Raw genomic sequence first — 13417 nt, forward strand, 5'->3', positions numbered from 1 at the left:
AGAGGTGTATTTTGGAGTGTTTATGTATTTTGAATAAATTAATAGATAAAAAAAGTAAAATTGCAGTAAAATCTAAACTTTTAATTGTTACAAAATATTTAAAAAATACAATAATTTTATCGTTTGAAAATGGACAGAAGACTTTAATATTTAGAGACTTATACTTAAGAAATTTAATAATAAAATATTTGAGCAAATATAAATGAGCAACCTAAAATTTATTTCAAAAGTTAAAATTACAGTAAAATCTAAACTTTTAATTGTTACAAAATATTTAAAAAAATACAATAATTTTATAGTTTGAAAATGGACAGAAGACTTTAATATTTAGAGACTTATACTTAAGAAATATAATAATAAATATTTTGAGCAAATTTAAATGAGCAACCTAAAAGTTAATTTCATTTTAGTTCCATAATATCACATTGTATTTCCATTCACTCATAAATAAATGCACTTGACCCGACTAACATGGCCTGACTGACTTACAAAGCATCTTTGTTTATTTGTTCCTCAGGAGGTTCACGCACAAGCAATTCAAGGAGATGTTCAGGCCATCAGTCAACCCAGAGGTTACCACAGCCTCTTTGGCCGCATCGCCTGACATTGATAAAGACGGACACTGCAAGACACTACTCACCCTTTGCCAGATCACCACAGGACATGCTGGCCTGAGGAACATCAAACCGATTTATCAATGACCAGGAGGCCACTGAGCCGCCAAAACACTGGTGTTTGGCTCTTAGTCTGACCCCAGGGACAGTCTATTTGTGGGGATGTCTCATTTTAAAGACAAAATGAAGATGGTTTTCACCAGTGAAAGGAGGTCAAGCTTCTCTCTTTTCCCTCAGGCGCAAAGGAGGCCCACAGCAGAAGCCTTTTGCCATGCAGCGCGTATCAGATATGGCCCAAATGCCCAAAAAAATGTCAAAAAGATGAAAGAGGGCATGCACTTTTGAGTGAATATTCAGTAGAAAGCTGCCTTCCAATGGAGATACATACGTCTTTCTGCACTTTGGAAGTGTGCTGTTAAGTCAATACAGTGCCTCAGGTGGTCTCTTTTTTCACTCGATTATGGTTTATCTCTGTTCAGTCAACCAAATCCTTTCAGCCATACTTCAACTCCACTTTCAAAAACAAAATGCTTGGGGTGATTTATATCTTCTCAGTGGTTTCCCCCGATAGCAATTCTGGAATTACTCCATTACAATAAAAATGCATGCCTGGCCCATCGCCAGGAAACTTGATTACAATGACTCTGTGAATTATCATTGATGCTGGACTGAGTAAGCTACTTAATTCAGTCAGATTAGTAGATTAGCATGTGGGAAATTTGCCCACTCTGTGTAACTCTAGAGGAATTCATTTATTCATTATGCTTTCAGTTCCCCCAACGAAAATGGAAATGTTGACATCATTTAGACACCCTTATGTCGTTCCCAAACTTCTTTTATCTGCAGAACACAACAAATACATTTGAAGAATATCTTTGTGTTTTTGCCCATACATAATTCATAAACATGAATAATCAAGTCAACATATTCCAAGGTTGCACAGTTGCCAGATCTTGCATGAAACTCATCCTTCTCACACAATCAACACTCATTGGGTCTCATTCATGAAACATTCGTAAATATACGAGTAAACGTCAGATGTGATAGTGAAATGTGTGTGTGTTTTAATGAATTCCAATCAGTCGTAAATGGGACGCGCGTGCACGCTCACTCTCAATTACCATAAATCCCGCCTATTAAATCCGACTGACAACTATATATGAGCATCATATTATGACACCAAACGAAGGATTTCAACATGTCTTCTCAAAAGCGACTGAAAAAGAAACATTTCTCAGCTGCAGAAATTGAAGTTTTATTATCAGAAGTTCATTCAAAATGCCACATTTTATTTTCAAGCGTACTAGTGGCGTATCAGATCCTAAAAAAGGAAGTTTGGCAGCATATTACAGATCCTATTACTGGCCTCTCATAATAAAAGTTAAAAGAAAAAACGTATGTAATTAATATATATAATATTTTTTTCAAAATGCTGTGTAAATATGTACCCGATTAAGGTGAATTAAAATGCAGCCGTATTAATGAGCAAAACGTTCAGACGTTAAACGCACTATTTACGCGTGGCTGGGAGCAGGTGTAGATTTCTTTCGTACCAACTAACATTTGGAAAATACGAACGTTTTTAATGAATCCAAAAATTTACGCCAAAACCACTTTACACGCGATTTACACAAAAATTTGTTCTGCTCGTGTTTCATGAATGAGACCCCTTACGTAAATTTCAGCCCATTTGTGACCTCAACTTGAATATCTGTTGATATCTGCGCAGGTTGTAGCCCGGGAAGAAAACAAGCATCATTAGTATAAACGGGAGGAGAAAACCCAGGTGGTACTCCGGCAAAAAACAAAACTAAACAAACATGTAAACTGAGATATAGCTTACACTTCAAAAGGCATTAATAGTTTAATTTATTAAAAATGAGCACTGCAAGTTTCAAAATCAGGTGCCGTGCTGCTTTGTTTACTGCAGTTACAGGGTAAACGCTTATATTTCTGGTGGATCGACAAGATAATGAATTATAAAAATCTAAAGATATAGCCTACACTAAGATTTATTTTTTATATTCATTTATTTATTCTATTTTTGTTACTACATGACCAAAAGCAGATGAAACATTCAATAAAACATTTTCTTTTTTACTCCCACAGAAGATGTTTGGAGTACATCACAGAAGATGTTTGGCACTGTGGCACGGGCTTTCATTTTTTGGTGAACCATCCATTTGATATTTAGACAGGTGAAGCCCAAGGACAGTTTGACCCCATCACCTCATGTAACGGGTTCACATGGCAGCCATGCCTCTTAACGTAACTGAGACTTCAGCAATTACACTGGATCACCCTGCTGAGGATGTGATAAAGTGTAGGGTTACGGGTCTACGCTGCTGGCCCAGCAGCCGCCTCTAGTGTTACCCCTGCCCGGCAGCAGGATCCATAATCTTAACATTAATTATTCAATCAGCAAGACTTCACAGCCAGTACTAAGCAACAAGGAGAGTGGTGTGTGTGTGTGTGTGAGTGTGTTATGCAATACATTAAGCCTTCGGTGAGGTCACACACTTTGACTCCATGTAGCCGAGCAAAGTCAATGTGGTGTACTACATGCAATGTTTTCAGACTCTCTCGTAACATTTCTAATTACTATTTTCAAGAAGAAATACTCAAAAGTTTCCTATACTTTAGCCACTTTTGCTTGGAGCTCAAATAATAACAGTATGCGCTGAATCCAAATTGCAGGCTTGACTTAATCTAATGGTCTGTCTACTTCTGTAACACCCTGTCTGATGAGACTGTGGTAAGCTTTGGTAATGTGCAGTCACATTTATCACAGCACATGACATGGTAGCAGAAGTAAACTCATGTCCCACGTAGCTCAAGTTGGCCAAGAAAAGCTGCAACTGATGCATCAACAGATTCAAACCATTCGCCTCTCATCTTTTTAAGGCTTTCTCTTGATGGTTTGGCTGGCAAGTGCACTATGGTATAAATTAAGAAAGTCAAAATGAGAAAACCGCACATAAACACAAAGCCTTTGAGCTGAATCATTTTGAAAATATCATAAATACTGTGAACATAGCAAAAGCATACCATACTAACTATGCACTAAGCAGGCAGCATTTAAAGGCAACATTAGACATTCTCAACTCAAAAACTGGGTCAATGTATGATATTCTTTATATACATACATATACATATACAGAATGGCCAATCTTACCAAGATTGATAGCTGTTACTAAAAAGCATTTAACAAACATTCAGAAGGCTCGTTTACACCAAGAATGAAAAATACGTAGTAGATATTGATGCACCTCACTATGTTTTGGAAAAGAGCCATTATGAATATTAGCAGTACTTAATTTCACTCTGTGTAGGTTACTGTACATCACTGCAATGAACAGTGTGGGTTTAAGCTAGGTCTATCTTAAGCTTGGCTCAAGGTCATTTGGGGTTATGCTGGACAAAGCTGATCAATTATGACTCAGCAACTTGGCAGGCTGACTTTCCTGTAGCGGTAACACCAAAAGCTCAGTCACTGCTTCATTATACTTTAAAAACTGATGAAGGATACTGAACCTGATACTGACCGAATTACGTGTTTGATCAGTTTAAAAAGGCACAATAATAACCAGACTCCATTGTGGTGCATAGGCTCATATGTGAATAATAAACTGAAGTAAACCACATTCAGTGTGGTGATAGTACACTGATATGTCGTAACAACACAACATACACATGAAGCAGCAGAAGCGAGACAACACACTCGGTTACCTCAGAAACCGACCTCATTCAGAAAGTTCTGGGAACCTTCAGGGCTCCCATATATGGACAGCTCAAAAGCCAATAATTGCCACTTGTGTTGTAGCCCCTCGAGTATTTTTAGAAGGGGCCGATATCCTGAACATCTCGAGGTTGGGAAACTTAAAACATTTAATAACTGAGTCTGGTTAAAACATACATCATTACATCTGAAGAGAGTATCTGAAGACCACAGCTTTTCGTTGGCGAGACACTCATTTGGTGAGCGTTGCCCAAAATGTTTCTGTTTATTTTGAAAGATACAGGGAACCTAGAATTAGTGCACAAAAGTGTGTATGTGACTGGGTGCCGAGAGGGTTGAAAACGAGCAGATGCCATTCTTTCTGAGGAATGAGAGCAGAGGATAAGAAAATATCCGCTCCGGATAACAAGAATGACCAAAAGCTGTGTTTCTTTATTGTCATATGTTACTTCTCAACCCAACATTAGCTTCTAGTGGAGGGACTACATGCCAATCAAGTCTGCTGGCCGGAGAGTAAAAAGAAAGAAAGCAAATCTCTCAAAGGTATTGTCCTTGGGCCGTCGTCTGACCCTTTCAACTTGAGCCAACTGCATCCTGCGTCCTTGTTCCAAAAAACACAATGACTTTTTCCCCCGCTCAATATATGGGTAGAGGACTAGAGAAAAGGTCTCATTGAATTTCACACGGTGAATGTTCCCGAGGCCGCAGAACTCCATGACCGATGGGCTACTGCAGCAAACAATGGATGAGAGTGAAGAGAAATGCACTTTCAAGGGATTAAACAAGGAAAAGCCTCTCAATGGCAGCGAAGAGAAGAAAAGCAAATTATAAAGCTTATTGCTTCATCGCATGTAGCCAGTCGGACCTTGGCTGAAATGCTAATTGCCTTTCTTTTCAGCTTCGCACACTGAATCGGGAGTGTGTGCGCTTGAGAAAGGCAGGGCACTCACGATTCAGAGACAGACGCGCACACACACTCTAAAGATTTTAGGAGACTGTGTTGTACTCTTTTTTTTTTTGCAACATTGTTTTCTCTAGTTTTTCTTCTTTTCCCACTCTTTTTTTAAAACGCGGGTACTTCAGCCTTCCAGTAGACCGAATCAAGCCCCCATTCAGACAGATAGTTCTCTTTCTCCCTCGGTTTTCCCTCCCATTCCTCATTTAACGAGCGAGAGATGTGGGAAATTTCTGTCCTGGCCTCTTCAATCTGCTGAGTTTGGCAGCCGCAGGACAGATGGCTGGATTGAGGACAGAGCAAATCCCCGATCAAGTATAGCTCCCTCACTGACTCTGAATCAGTGGCTGCGGACCCACTGAGTCTGCAGTAAAGTTTGGGTTCCCACGTTATTGTCCACTGTATCCTTAAAAATGTACACCTGTTCATGTTAATACTAGATCCTATCCTAAATTCAATGGCTGAGTTCAATGAGTGTTCAGGAAACCTTTTTGACAACAATCATTATTTTCACACTATTCTTTAGTGATGCTAGTGATGCATAAATTATACGCTTACCTTAAACAAAAACGACACCAAAAACATAATATCTACAAAACTGACTAAAGCAGCCACAAACAAATTTTTGTTTTACATACATGGTATATTATTGAAATCTTCTCAACCTAACAATGGTAAACATGAAAAATGCCTTTAGATAGCAATAATACTAAATAGACTATGCAGGGACATTTAATGCTGCTTAATATTTTTGACCTCTTAACTCTAACCACCATTTTTGAATACAGACGTGAAAGTCCTAAATTGTTATAATTCATGTCTCATTTACATGGTAATGCAATGTCGGATTTTAAAATGGTTCTCACAGGATGAATTTTGAGGTTTTAAGCATTCAATGGATATATAATTCATGATGATTACTAAAATGTGACTGAGGGACGGGTGACAGATAAGAAGCTAAACGATACTAAACGATGCTAAAAATAACTAGATGGATAGAAGAAAGAAAGAAAGAATTCAAAATGAATGTTTTTAGTTTTTTTATAATCAAAGGAAGAAGTAAGACAATGGCGTGGAATCCTGTGTACACACTAGTATAGATCCTGATCAACAGGTGGGAGGTGGGAAACTGACACAGTCCCAGTTTGTTAAATTCCTCCACTTCAGAAATTCCTTCACCATGACGAACCAAAATGGGGTAAATACTTGCAAGCAAAGGGACAGAAAGCAAGCGAGAGTCTGGAGTGAGGGGGTTGGAGGGGGGCATGGGGGAACACAGATGAGGGTCAGCAGGACATCTCCCCTCAGGGCCCACTGAAGATAACAGACCTCCAGCCTTCAAACTGCTTTATCTTTTGTGAATCAACAAACCGCTTTATGTACAAATCCTCAAAATGTATGCATGATGGATTCAGAGTTACGAGCCGAGTATGGATGAGTACACACTGGCAACTAAAAATGATCCCTGACCAGCATGCATTGTGGCAGGCAAGCTGCTTCACCAGGCAATAGCAAGATAAGACAAGAGGCTCAAGGAAGGGAAACAGGGCTCTATAGATTTGTGGCCCCCTGGGTATTAGGATAAATGCTAAGGAGATAAACAGCCAGGAGGAGGGTCCTTATCGCCCCAACCACATCTCAAGAGGGAGTTATGTAATTACAAAAGTCCTTAAAGTAGTTTCTGAAAGTAAATAAATAAATAAATACAATTAATAAAAATGCTTTTTTCTAGAATTATATGAAATTATATAAAAACGCATAACCACAACATGTTTATTATATACGAAACACATAATAATACCTTAAAGATTTACACAGACATAAAAACTTTATAACAAGTATTAAATTCCAATTCTGATCATTTATCATTAGTCCATTAAAAGATGTAGAAAGAGATCGGTTTCATTTTAATCTGAAAAAAAATGTTAAACTCGTAAACCAAGCAATTGTGTTTTTGTCAGATTACCACAGTTTACCACAGTCAATGATGACATGTAAAGTTCAGATAAATTAGAATATTTTTTCAAACCAATAAGGTTCTCAAATTTTTGACCATAAAAAAACAACAAACAAAAAACACACACTAACTACTTGTTTGTCATAACTTGGCAGGTTGGCATTATTTTCCATTATATACAAAATTTGAATTGTCATTTTGTTTGGTGTCAATAATGGCACAGAAATTACACACGTCAGCCAATGTTTAGCAGAACTTTGACAATTAAACACATCAACCATTTATGCAGGGAGAAGTACAGATTTAATTTTCATTTGAAAAGTGAAAAAGAAAAGGCACAGGAACTTTTTAAGCCAAATGATGGTGACTGATTACACCATCAGACTTACTGGAACGGTCTCAACCCTACGAAGTGTCTCATATGACCACCACAAATCAATCAACATTAAACCTTGGATGGATCAGATCTTTTCTGTTTATTTTAGCCATTTATGTAACAAATGTAACACTATCTACTTTGAGGACAATTGGACCGAATTCCTCAAGAGAACATTCATCAGGCAGAAATCTTGGAAAAGGTCTACAGAATAGCTTGTGGTATGGATTAATGCCCCATGTATCCGTGTTGAATAAATCACATTTAACAGAAGCGAGCAATCAAGCTCTGCGGGGGAGAACACAGTGTTCATGCGTTAAGAGGGCACAGCGTGACTCCACACCATGAAACGGTTTTAAGGACCGACAGTGAAGGTCACAGTTCAAGTTCAATACCCCACAGAAAAAAGGATAAAGCTTTCCTTTTGATGCTTAAAGTTGTTCTATAGAACCATGTGCAATAGAGAATGCATGCACGAGTTACAGAGCGAGTTAAGGGTTTTCACGCTATATTCAATTTGAATAGGAATCAAGCTTGTGATGCAACATTTTGCTGAAAAATATTTAAGAACAAGCTTGCTTATACCACAAGTAATAAAACAAAGTAAGATCAAATGAAGAGAATTGAATTTAAAACGATATAGAGAAAGAAAGAAGAAACAAGAGAGACTGAGCCATATGTAGACCAGTACAAGAACAAAATCAATTTCAGAAAGGTCAAAGAGAAGTGAATGTTGACCAAAGACAAACTCATGAGCAAACGCCATGGCACAATTGTGGCAGATCATGACAAATAATGAGACCTCAGGAATGCTGCTGGATCTGACCATTGCTTCAGAATATCCTGCCATACTTCCATTTTCAGCTCCAGAATAAACAGATTCTGAAATACTGTGCGTAATTTGTCAGCGTACGGCTGAAGATGCATACCGATTAGCATACCAAAAAAGGTCAATGTCTGCCTTTTATATAACATGGCCTGAATCATGTAATGTAGCAAAATCAGTTATTCAGGACAGAAAAAATGGCATAAACTTTTATGTTTCACCTTACAAAATGGAAAACTAGAAAATGAAATGTTTATATATAGAGTGTATATAGAACAACAACAAAGAGCTTTTTATGATTTTGCATTTTTCTGCATAATACTGAACAAAACGCTTGGTTAGGTGGAGTTTAAATAAGCAATAGAACAAAAGACAAAAAATGGACGAGATGAATGGTTTCTCACTGAGAACGGAATTAGGCAATGTATGATTCTTTATATAAACATTTTGCATGAATGACATTGATGGATTGTTACGAGTCAAGTGGTCTACATTTATCAAAATTGAAATTGAATTTAGCCTTGTCTGCGAATGAACTACCAACCCACTCGTCGAAGACCAGTGACATACTCCCACTGTGTTTTTTACTGCTTTGGGTCTGGGGTCTTTGTGTAGCATTTACAGAAGTGAATTCAGTTTCTCCACATGCTCGGTGACATGCGCAGGGATTTTGTTTTCGCAGAGGCCCCAGGCTGGTGGGAACCCTGCTAATTCTGCTAAGAAGGTGTGAAATTAGAAAACTGATTAAAAGTGATGTAAACCTGAAAAAATGCCTCGTATTCACCCGGTTTTTGTTTCTAAATGGATTTTTAAACTGACATTAAAAAGACAGGACAGGTTTCAAACAAACATGAAACTAGCCATTTACAAAAGCACTTTGATTTATCTATTTAAATATGTTAAGAAAAAAAGGTGGATGCATTCAATGTTACAACAATGGAGAAATACTTTAAGATGTTTTAGGTTTCTCGATATCAAAAAAAAGTGAAAAGTTTTATTTAACAAAAGGCTGTTTAAGAGAAATGTAAAAATTTGTATCATCATACCATATTTAAAACACATACTTAAATACACATACTTAATACACATAGAAAACAGTAAATCTCCAAAATATCAAACAAATACTCTATACTGGAACATGTGCGGTTTGTTTTGTTTCAGCTCCAGCTTTTTTGTTTCAGCTTTTACAAGTATGACTTTAAATTCAACCATTTAACTGAAAGCTACTTAATAAAAGCAGTATATCCATGCAGTTTATGTTGGATTTGGAGATACCAAATTCTAAGAAAACGTATATTTTGATCAACAGAAACAATTACAATTCTCTAATATAATATAATATAATATAATATAATATAATATAATATAATATAATATAATATAATATAATATAATATAATATAATATAATATAATATAATATAATATAATAAGCTAACTGAGAACTTCATGTTTGCCATATGGTGATTTATATGCACAGAAACCAAGCAAGTACGTCTGCTTTAATTCAGTGTCTACTTTGATGTTTCACATATCTTTTGTGAAAACAAAATGACAAAATATGGGTGAAATAATGTTCTAGGATCATTCGACGCAACAGATATAATTATGTACCACAGACTTATTATTCTGACCTGTACTAATTAAAATATACAGTATAAATGAATAGGGGATCATACTAAATTATATTGTATTTTTTAATTATTAAAAACGTATTGATGACAAATTGGTAAACCTAGTGGTCTGAAGGATAGTGGCAAAGATTTGGTAAATATTTAATATGACAATTAATTAGTATTTTGGGGCTACACTGTGATCCTTAAACAGAGTATTTTAATGTCATCTAATGATTCTTGTTCTAAATATGTCTGACAAGGGTTTTTGGTATTCAAACTATCGTTACACTGAATTACATGTCCCCTTACAAGAACATATTAGTAACTAAAGTGTACATACTTTGTACACTACCTGTCCTATATCCTACACATACACAAAAAGTAAGTCGTGCCAACTGGTTTGCAATAAAACACTGCCTCAAGAAAATCTGCTCAACACAATTGTGCTTCAGACATACGGAAGAGACGGCTTCTGTTGTCGATGAACAGACTCAGCTGGTCAAGTACAAAGGGAGAGTGCATTAGGAAAGAGCCATTGGGAAAACAATTAAGACAACAAGGCTGTTTAATGAAAAACACAACTAAAACATGTTTCTCTGCCGCAGCATTGCAGTCAATTCGAACAACAGCCTTCCCCATAAAAGAAGACTTGGATAGGCTTGTGTGGTGAGGGAGGTAGCTTCTTCAGCTTTAATGTGTATTCTTTTGTCTTAAGTCCACCTGTCTCATCAAGCAGGACCCTGTGTGGTCCGTTTCCTTGTGGCATCAATCACAGAGCGCTCCATCTGTGAGCAGCGCCTTCGCACATCTCACTGGATTTACTGTTTATATTGCATCCTCTCTGTTTTCTCAACATGTAAGGCCCTATTTAAGGGGAGGTACAAAAACAGGGGCTACCACTGCAAATGTTACACCCAGCCGTGAATCACATGCACTGAATGATGCTCAACTGAAGCTGTATAAGGGGGGTGCAAGAAGATCATTCAATCCATTGAGTCCACAGTGAATCTATTCAGTAGATAAAGGGCGCCCCTAATGAATTAAACACGAAACAGTATAAAACAGACTACCAAAGATGCCAGTTGATGCATTAAAACAGAAGAAAGACTGGATAAAACCGTGTTGAATGTGTCTAGTTTACAATAACTATAATATTGGCCAGTGTGGGTAGTAAGAAAACTACGTCATTTTGATCTTTTGTCCAAATAGGCTACAGGTAATATTATTTCAATTGACTTATGCATAATTAAACTACAGATATATTTCACTGCATATTAATTGTTAGGCCTATAAGGCAATAGCACCCAATAATAGTTGTGGCCACGGAATTTTTTTTTTTTTTAGTCAAAACAGTATAAGATCACTCTTGCGTATAAACAAAGAATTATAATCCAAAAGTAGCCAGATTGTCCTATAAAATATGACGTCACTTGTTTGTTACTGGCAATTAGCACCAGATAACATTTCAGAACTATGACTAATTCACGTAGTGTTACATAAAACTGAGAGAGAGAAAAAAAAATAGTGACACTAAAGTGAGAAGAGCCCTCGTATCATTAAAACGGACGAGGAGAGAAATCACAGTTTGAGTTTCGGATGACAGGGGGCTTCGCGAGCGCGTCCCATCTCAAAGCCCCTGAGTGGGGAGGAGCCCCGCCGACTGTTGTTTTATCTCAGTGGGAGCGCGAGGAGAGACACAAAGCGCGCTGAAGACCCTCACAGTAACCATGGAAGCGCAGGAGAATGGCCTCCCATCCGCAACCGATAGGAATTGATTGAACGTTAACATGTTTATAAACGATTGTATCTGATGTGTTTATTATCACGGGAGGAAGAAAAGACTATCAAACCAATCTGTCATAATTGGCTCAAGGAGGCGCAAGAAAAGTGTACGCGAGTTTAAAGAGCAGTGCGTTCTGACCATAAAGCCAAAGCAAATAGGCCTATAGGAACAATTTTAAAATAGTTCAAATTAAATATTTTGCCCATTATAGGATACGGCTTATTAAGCGTCCATCAGGTAAAAACAAGAAAGAAACCCTGCAAACGTATAATTCCAATATCTCGTGTAGAATGAACAGTTGTAAACTGACCGTTACGCTTTGAAGCCCTTGTGTCGCGCTGACCGGGGAACCCCATTTCACCAAATTGTTGCACAAAACAAGTTATAAGGACATGCAGTGCGATATATAAGTTACTTACCTAACACTTTGTTGTAACACTTCAAGGCAAACGACAAAAGGTCCGGGGTAAATTAAACCGTTCAGCGCTGTGTCCGTCAATGTGATGATAAATACATCGTACTGCGCTTCGACTGATCCTGGACAGAAGTTGTTCTTGAACAGCTCAATCAGTTTGGGTAAGAGAGGGTTTTCTTACAGGGTGCTGCGTGGATTCTCCAGTCCATGCGGTGTGAGTGTGGATGCGCGTAGGCTACAGCTCGACATGCGCTGCCATGCAGTCCGTTAGGCGCTTGTCCCGTCTCAACTAGTGGATTTGGGTAGAGCCCTTGTCTTGTCTGAGCAGGGATGTGCTAATCTCATTAACCTCCGGGCTTGACAGATCGAGGGAACAGCTCCACCCAGCGATCTGTCTTCCTCAGGCGGAGAGGCTATTTGGGGAGGTAAATGCCATTTCTAAAATCAACCTGTGGCTCACCGCTACACTGCAGCTCTCTGATGATTCCCACAAACACCCATGATTAGACAGGACTTTCACTAGCCCACTTTAATACATCAGCCTTGATTTAATAGAGGCTGGTGTATTTTAAAACAGACGTTTAAGTCTAACCTATTTTTGATTTGGGCTACAGTGCACTGTATAAATGAGCCAACCCCCATATTTAATGATGTATTTTCTTAATGACCACTAACAAAATCCATAGACAAAATGGCAAAATTCAAATGCATTCAACATACACTTAATAAAAACAGAGAAATGTGTGTAAAAAATCCATTTAAAATACATATAAAGTATATGTATAAATAAATAAATTAGCCGATGTTGTTTAAATGAAGGATTGCAGAAACACCCTAGATTTAAATGGGTCATATGATTCTTTTTTTTAAGATCATTATTTTGTGTATTTGGTATAACAGATTATGCTGACATGCTTTAATGTTCAAAAAACATTATTTTCAAATACTGCACATACTGCACAGACTGCATAAATACTGCCCCGCCTCTCTCAAATGGTAGTTTTCTACAAAGTCCCTCCTTCTGACAAGTGCAGTCTGCTCGATTGGCCAACTGATCCATAGCATTGTGATTGGCTGAACACAGCAAGCACTCATTGGAAATTCAACACCTCTTTACATAATCGAGAGCATTATCTT

This window comes from Carassius auratus, unplaced genomic scaffold, assembly GCF_003368295.1.
Source record: "Carassius auratus strain Wakin unplaced genomic scaffold, ASM336829v1 scaf_tig00015414, whole genome shotgun sequence".
Classification (NCBI taxonomy): Eukaryota; Metazoa; Chordata; class Actinopteri; order Cypriniformes; family Cyprinidae; genus Carassius; species Carassius auratus.